Raw genomic sequence first — 8457 nt, forward strand, 5'->3', positions numbered from 1 at the left:
TGAAAATAGACTCATTATGGATTTTAAAAATATAATTTTGAGACTATAATTATTTTTTCCCAAATTTTTGTGATTTTCCAAAGTCAGAACAGGGATCACGTAATCATTCTGAATCAGTCTCACAAAAACATAAATATCTAAAAATATAGAACTCCTTTGCCTTGTATGTTTCTTTTATATGAAAATAGACTCATTAAGATTTAATTTTATATCTCATTCAGTCTCTAATTCAATTTATACTATTTTTGGTGATTTTTCAAAATCACATCACTGCTACTGTCCAAAACAGTTTTATTGCTAATTCACTCTTTCACACTTTCTTTGTATTAACCTTATTTTAACATACATATCACAAATCATTTTCACCATATTTCATACATCACAAGTATAGGCCCATGATCACAAGGTCACCATAAAATCATCCTCATGTATAACTTACTTGTTTATAACCTTACCACATCCTGGTCACTTAATGAACACATCATTAACATAACCAAGTTCTTGCACTTATTCATCACAAAACTCACAAAGCAATACATAGAGAGTCTCCCGTTGAACACTTCGGATCCTCGATACTTGGTGGTTTCAGCACATAGCTCCACCCATCATATAGTTCGGCTCTCTTGTACACATGGTGAACACTTAGTACCACCCATGTGACCTAGCCAGTTTATCTCGTAGCTCTCTTGTCTACATGGTGTCCTTCACTTGGAACCACGCATGCGACCTAGCTACATATATCCCGTAGCTCTCTTGTCTACATGGTGTACACATAGTATCACCCATGCGACCTAGCTACATCATAATGTCTTGTAGTCTCTTGTACACATGATGTGCACTCAGCACTATACATGTGACCTAGCTACATACCATCTGTATCATCCAATCTTTCCGAAGGTTCAACCGAGATTTCCCTCTTTTCCAACAATTTCACCAATCAAGTAATTATCCACAAACATATTTCCAATATATTTATAAAATCATAATACAAGTAATAGTGATGTATTACTTACATATAAACTTACATCTCATTTAATATCAACGCAATAACATTAAATTACACATTGTCTTATTAAAAATCATATGAACTTACAATTTCCCATAATATCCATAATCATAGAAATCACATTTATGTATGATAATTCAATGCATTTCATGTACCATAGACATATTTTTAAATCAATTCATAAACTTGGCACCATAATCATTTAATTTAACATAATTCAATTAATTCACTAAATTTAACTTTCAAATATAAATTACAGCATTATTGTTGTATTATTATCATACCAACTTACATACTTTCAACACCTCGGAGATCATAGTAAATATATCAATTTTACATTGAAACATGCATAAATTAATGCTTATTATACATATGAACTTACCTTGATATTAAAACGGCCATTTTACCAACTTTCCCAATTTTTGATTTTTCTCTCATTCTAGGTTCAAATCTCATTTTCTGGGATCTAAAACATCATATTTTACTTATTTAATTAATGTACTATTCAAAACAGTCCTTAACTCAAACTTTGGAAAAATTACAATTTTGCCCCTAAACTTTTGCATATTTACACTTTTGCCCCTAGGCTCGGGAATTAAACTTCATCCCTTATTCTTATGTTTTATGACATGATGATCACTTTTCCCTTCTATGGCAACATCAAATTCTCACTCTAACATATACTTATGACTATTAGGTATTTTTACCGATTAAGCCCTTTTGCTCGTTTTCACTTAAAACCGAGTAGCACAAGTTGTCTAACATAACTTAAAACCTCATATTGTATCATTAAACACCAGAATACACAAATTTTACCTATGGGTATTTTTCCAAATATGAACCCTAGGTTGAATTATTGCTAGCATAAGCTAAATCAAGTTACCGGGACTCCAAAAACGTAAAGAACTTGAAAAACGGGGTTAGAATGGACTTACAATTGAGCTTGGGAAGCTTGAAAACCCTATCCATGGAGTCTCCCTTGGTATACACGTCCATGGTGAAGAAGATGAGCAAAATTGGCTTTTAATTTTGTATTTTAATTCATTTTACCCCTAAATGACCAAAATACCCTTACTACTAAACTTTCCAAAAATTCCATCCATGTCCAATTTTTGTCCATAACTTAGAAATTGGTCAAATTGCTATTTAAGACCTCCTAATTAATATTTCAAATCAATTTCATACTAGAAACTTCTAGAATGCAAGTTTTGCAACTTATTCAATTTCGTCCCTAACTTCGAATTAAGCACTTTATGCATAAAATTTCTTCACGAAATTTTCACACAATCATGCAATCATATCATAGACCTCAAAATAATCATAAAATAATTATTTATATCTCAGATTTTGTGGTCCCGAAACCTCTGTTCCAACTAGACCCAATTTTGGGCTATTACATGATTAGAGAGCATGGTGACCGAATCGACGTTATAAACACCGGCTGTTTTTGTTGGATTTGTCCTCATGACTTGCCATTGATATTTATTCAGTGACATCTCCTCTATAAATTCATAGGCATCTTCAGGTGTTTTATTATTGATGGTTCCACCAGTAGCTGCGTCAACCATTTGTTGAGTTGAAAGATTCAGGCCATTATGAAAAGTTTGAACCTGTAGCAGAGTGGTAACCCATGGTGAGGGCAACTTTGCAAAAGGTCCTTATATCTCTCCCATGCATCGTAGAGTGTTTCTAAATCCATCTGCACAAAAGAAGAGCTATCATTATGTAATTTAGTCGTTTTAGCCTGCGAAAAATATTTTAGTAAGAACTTTTCGCTCATTTGTTCCCAAGTTGTGATTGACCCCCGCGGTAATGAATTCAACCACTGTTTAGCTTTGTTTCTCAATAAAAAAAGGGAATAACCGAAGGTGAATGGCGTCATCTAAAATGCCATTAATTTTAAATGTATCACATAGTTCTAAAAAGTTTGCTAAGTGAGCGTTGGGATCTTTGTCTTGCAAACCATCAAACTGAACAAATTATTGTATTGTTTGAATTATGTTAGGTTTCAGTTCAAAAGTATTTGCAGCTATAGCAGGTCTAACTATGCTTGATTCAGTTCGTGTTAAGGAAGTTTTAGCTTAATCATATATAGTGCACGGAGTAGGATTTTGATTAACAGCAATCTCAGGAGGTAGCAAATTTTCTTGGTTTTCAGCCATCTCCTCGGTTGTGGTTTGAATATCATCCTCTTGCTCGTCTGCTGTGTATCTTAAGCTGCACCTTATTTCTTTTTTATTTTTGCGAACTGTGCGATTGATCTCACTGTCAAAAAGTAATGGTCTTGACAAGTTTCTTCTAGTCATAAACTATAAGAACCTGCCAGAAAAAGGGAAAAAGAAGAATTAGTAATAAAAATTAGAATAAAATTTAAATTGCAGTAAAATTAAATGGCTAAAGTAATAAAAATCAAGTGTTTCTAATATCTTAGTTCCCCGGCAACGGCGCCAAAAACTTGATACGTGATATTCATGACAAGTTTTAAATATTTATAATGAATCATTCTTGAAATTAACTATTATCACGATGAAGGCAAGTGTACCTATCGAACAGTAGTATAGCTTTAGTAGGACCAGATTATCGAACCCAAAGGAACTAAAAGTACTAGTATCAACTTTCTTTTTTTTTATCTAGCATAAAAATACAAGGGTTTTCTTTATCTAACTAATTAACTAAACTAAGAAATCACAGAAAAGAAATTTGGGGAAAATACTTTTTGGAAAACTCGATTGATTGAGACAATACCTAAGGAAAAATCCACCTAGACTTCACTTGTTATTTGACTCTGAATCAGACAATTTATTCATTCAACTTGTTCCGTAGAGATCCCTAAGTTATGTTATTATCTCTTTCGAGACTAACAACGTCTAACCCTAGTTTGAATAATTGAAATCTCTTTCTAATTAATGCCCTAGGGTTGTATTAACTCAATCTATGGATCCCCTTATTAGGTTTCACCCTAATCCGACAAAATCTTGTCAACCTATCTCTAGGCGTGCAACCAACTCTGCTTAATTATGACAAATTTACTCTTAGACAGGGTCTATTCCTCCTTTGAATAAGAGCTTAACTTGAATTAATATCCTGGAATATCAAAACAAGAATTAAGAACACATAATTAAGAAAATTCAAATATTTATCATTGAATTCAGATAATAATAACAAAATCCGTCTTAGGTTTCATTCCCCTTAGGTATTTATGGGTTTTAGTTCATACTAATGAAAGACCACATCTCAAAAGAATAAAAATAACAAAACATAAGAAAACCCAAAACTCCTAAGGGAATCTGAAGGGAGATTTTTAGTCTTGATGGTGAATCTGGCTTCTGAGATGGATTAATCGGCTTTCCTTGAGCAGTTCCTTGCTTCCTCCTATGTGTCCCTCCTCTTCTCCTCTTCTAGGGTGTATTTATAGGCTTTGGAATGGCTAAGAGCCCTCAAAATTGTCTGTTTCTGAATTGGACTAAAGTTGGGCTTGGTAGGGACACGCCCGTGTGCGATTTCTTAAGGCCATGGTCAATGCTGTTAAATGGGCACGGGCATGTGATTTACCCGTGTAAATCATGCTTTGACCTTGCCAAAGGGACACGGTCGTGTGGTCTGCCTGTGTGAGGAAGTCCAGGCCGTGTTGATTTGTACGTTGGACCATTTTCTATATTTTTAGCCCGTTTCCCGTTCCTTTCACTCTCCTATGCTCACCTAAGTATAAAACATGAAATTAAGGCATTAGGAGCATCAAATTCACCAATTTTAAGGAAAATTCATCCATTAAATGTGCTAAGCATAGGATAGAAATATGTATAAATTATGGTTTATCATACATTCATGCCATAACGTATGGGTTATTGTGAGCTAGTGTAAGACATGTCTGAGACATGCATCAGCCACATAATGAGAGCCAGTGTAAGACCATGTCTGGGACATGCATCGGCCTCGAGACGTAAGCTAGTATAAGGCATGTCTGGGACATGCATCGGCTACGAGATGTGTCAGTGTAAGACCATGTCTGGGACATGGGATCGACATAGATATACTAGAACTTGTGTAAGACCATGTCTGGGACATGGCATCGATGTCTGACCCCATATTGGTGGCTAAATGAATATCCGATAATATTCCAAATGGTTCAATGGTGAAAGTATGATTTAAAGTTATCTAGGAATGTATAACTGTGTTGTGAGTGGTACAAGTACCTATATGATATGTATGAAATGTGAGCTCAATATATGCTATATGAGGTGTAATGAATATTGATGAGTAAGTTTTGCTTATGCCACTTGTGTATTATGATACTTGTTGATGAATGGTAAAGATATGTTGTATATTTATTTATGTGCAACTTACTAAGCTTTATGCTTACTCCCTTTCCTTTTCCATTTTCTTATAGTGCCATCTATCTAGCTCAAGGATCAACGGAAGTCAGAGATATCGATCACACTATCAATCAAAGCTTTCAGTATAGTTTGATATTTATTTTTGAATATGGCATGTAAAGGGCTTAGACTTTGCTATTTTTGTGACATTAAAAACTGACCAAATGTGTTCTTGGGTTGGGGACCCTTCATTTTGTATTAAGCCTTGAATGATGGCTAATATTCATTTTGATTTATATGCAACGATGTTATTTTCATAGATGAGTAAAATGCACAAATGGAATGTTGTTTATTGTGGCTGATTCGGTTGCATGAGATAGTCTTATCTAGATTGTGGTTGCTATTATGCAGGTTGTGTAAGTAAGGGTGGCAAATAGGCTTGGTAAATACCTTATATTGTCTACACGGGTAGACACAAAGGCATGTGTCTAGACCGTGTGTGACGCACGGTTTGCCCTATGGGCGTGTGGTCCGGCCGTGTGTCCCCTTCACGTAAAAATTTCAAGCCAGTATGCATCATAGTAAACACACGGGTAGAGACACGGTTGTGTGTCTCAGTCGTGTGATGGACACGGCCTAGTAGACGGGCGTGTGCATTGGCTGTGTGATATTCTGGGGATGCTGAACTCAGAAATAGAATGTCCATATTTTTACACACGGGCGAGGACATGGGCATCTCATGGCTGTGTGAGGGACACGGGCCAGGCACACAGGCGTGTACCAGGCTGTGTGAAAACCCCTGTAGGTGTGAATTTAGAATTAATTCCACACAGGTGGAGGACACAGGCTTGTCCCTCTATTACATAGGCCGTGTGAGCCACACGAGCCATCAACACGACCATGTTGAAATGGCCACACGAGTGTGTTGCCCCTCTACACGGGTGTGCCCCTATTTCAAAGTCAAATTTTCTCTAGAGAGTTTAAGGACTCAGGTTGATCCTGAATAGTTTTCAATGGTCGATTTGGGGCTCGTAGGCCCATAATAAGAAGTTGTATGTAGAAATTGAAAAAGTTCTAATTTGGATCAAGTCTTGGTGACTTAGGAAACACTTGCGTGCATAAGATTGAGTTAAGTAATGCCTCGTATTTCATTCCAATGTGGGTTACGGGCATGGGGTGTTACATTTAGTGGTATCAGAGTTATGGTTTAGTCGGTTCTAGGACTAACCTAGCGAGAGTACGGGTCTAGCTATACATGTCATAATTGTATATTGATAGTGTGACAACTTCTGACGATTATAAATTGTATTTCTATATAGTAAATGGATCCTGATATAGCCACGATGAATAAAGTGGAGAGTAACGAACCGGCTCCTGCCGAGGGGACCGCGCTAGTTGAGAGCGAGCCCGTGACTATGGGCCAAGGCGGAGGGGCTAGAGAAGCCTATCTTCGAATGATGGATGCTTGGTACACGGAGTTCGTTCGTGCGAATCTGAACACTCTACCTCCCCCACCTCGTCCGATTCCTCAGTATGCCTCGGTAGCTCCACAAGGCGCGGACTTGGTTAGGAGAGAGAAGCCTCTGGTAGACAAGATTAGGTAGCAAGGGGTTGAGAAGTTCCGGGCTAACTTAGATGACGACCTGGAGAAAGTAGAGTTTTGGTTAGAGAATATTCTCAGGATGTTTGATGAATTGTCATGCATGCCTGAAGAGTGCGTGACGTGTGCAGTGTCATTCCTACAGGATTCGACTTATCAGTGGTGGAATACTCTCGTGTTCATTGTATCGAGAGAGAGGATCACTTGGGAATTCTTCTAGGAAGAATTTCGGAAAAAGTATATTAGCCAGAGATTTATAGACCAAAAGAGGAAGGAATTTTAATAGTTAAAGCAAGGCAGTAGAACAGTGATGGAGTATGAATGAGAGTTTGTGAAACTCAACAAATACGCACGGGAGTACGTGTCCTCAGAAGCGCCATGTGTAAGAGGTTCGATGATGGTCTTAATGAAGATATACGAGTATTTGTTGGCATCTTAGAACTAAGAGAATTTGTAGTACTCATTGAGAGAGAATGCAAGGCAGAAGAGCTGGTGAAAGAGAGGAGGAAAGCAGCTATTGAGTCGCGAGATTCAAAGAAGAGATAGATGGGGAAGTCACATCAGTCCTCATTTAAGAGACCGAAGGAATTTGCTACTTGATTGACTATTTCAGTGGGGTTTTCGATAGAAACAAGAACCAGCAGAACACAACTTCTAGAGCCCAGACCACTTCTGTCGCGAGCATTGGTAATGCTCGGCTGAATAGGCCAGAATGTTTGCAATGTGGTAGGTGCCACTATAGAGAGTGCGGGGGAATGAAAGGGGTTTTTTTTTAGTGTGGATCATTAGAACATTTCATGAGAGACTATCCTGAAATGAAAGAGAGAGAGAAAAAGTAAGAAGCGAAGGCAATTAGTGCTCTTTTGAGGGGCAGACCACAAAAGAACTCTAGAAGGGAGGCTACTAGTAGGGGTGCACCGAAAGATGCTGTAGTGAGGTCCGAGGGCAAAGTGCTTGCAAGGACTTACGCTATTTATGCCCGTGAAGAGGGAGAATCTCCCAACGTGATCACGAGTACTTTTTCTATCCATGGAATATCTGTTATTGCTTTAATTGACCTGGGTCTACCTACTCTTATGTTTGTATGGAATTGATACCTCGTATGAACATGATAGTAGAGTCCACTGAGTTTGTAATAAAAGTGTCTATCCCTTTAGGCAGACATGTGCTAGTGGACCAAGTATGTAAAAATTGTCCTTTGACAATTAGAGGTCATTGTTTTCCATTTAACTTGATTTTATTGCCGTTTAATGAGTTTGATGTAATCCTTGGGATGGATTGGTTGACTTATCATAGTGTTGTAGTGGACTGTGGGAGAAAAGTTATTGACTTGAAATGTGAAGACGGAAATGTTCTTCGGATTGGGCCAGATGAATCAGATAATTTTCCTGTAATAGTATCATCTTTGACTGTTGAGGAATATTTGAGGAAAGGATATGAGGCTTATCTTACTTTTGTGCTGAAGACTCAAGTGCCTGAGTTCAAGATAGAATCGATACTAGTGGTTTGTCAGTTTATAGATGTGTTTCCGGAGGAAT

At 37.4% G+C, this 8457-nt stretch overlaps 1 non-coding gene across 1 annotated transcript; it reads left to right on the forward strand.

The window, feature by feature from the left end:
* Nucleotides 1-2631: 2631 nt before the first annotated feature.
* On the forward strand, nucleotides 2632-2737 carry LOC121211996 (small nucleolar RNA R71). Its single transcript, XR_005907209.1, has one exon. It is a non-coding gene; the product is annotated as a small nucleolar RNA R71 (small nucleolar RNA).
* Nucleotides 2738-8457: the final 5720 nt, after the last annotated feature.

This window comes from Gossypium hirsutum, chromosome A12, assembly GCF_007990345.1.
Source record: "Gossypium hirsutum isolate 1008001.06 chromosome A12, Gossypium_hirsutum_v2.1, whole genome shotgun sequence".
NCBI lineage: Eukaryota > Viridiplantae > Streptophyta > Magnoliopsida > Malvales > Malvaceae > Gossypium > Gossypium hirsutum.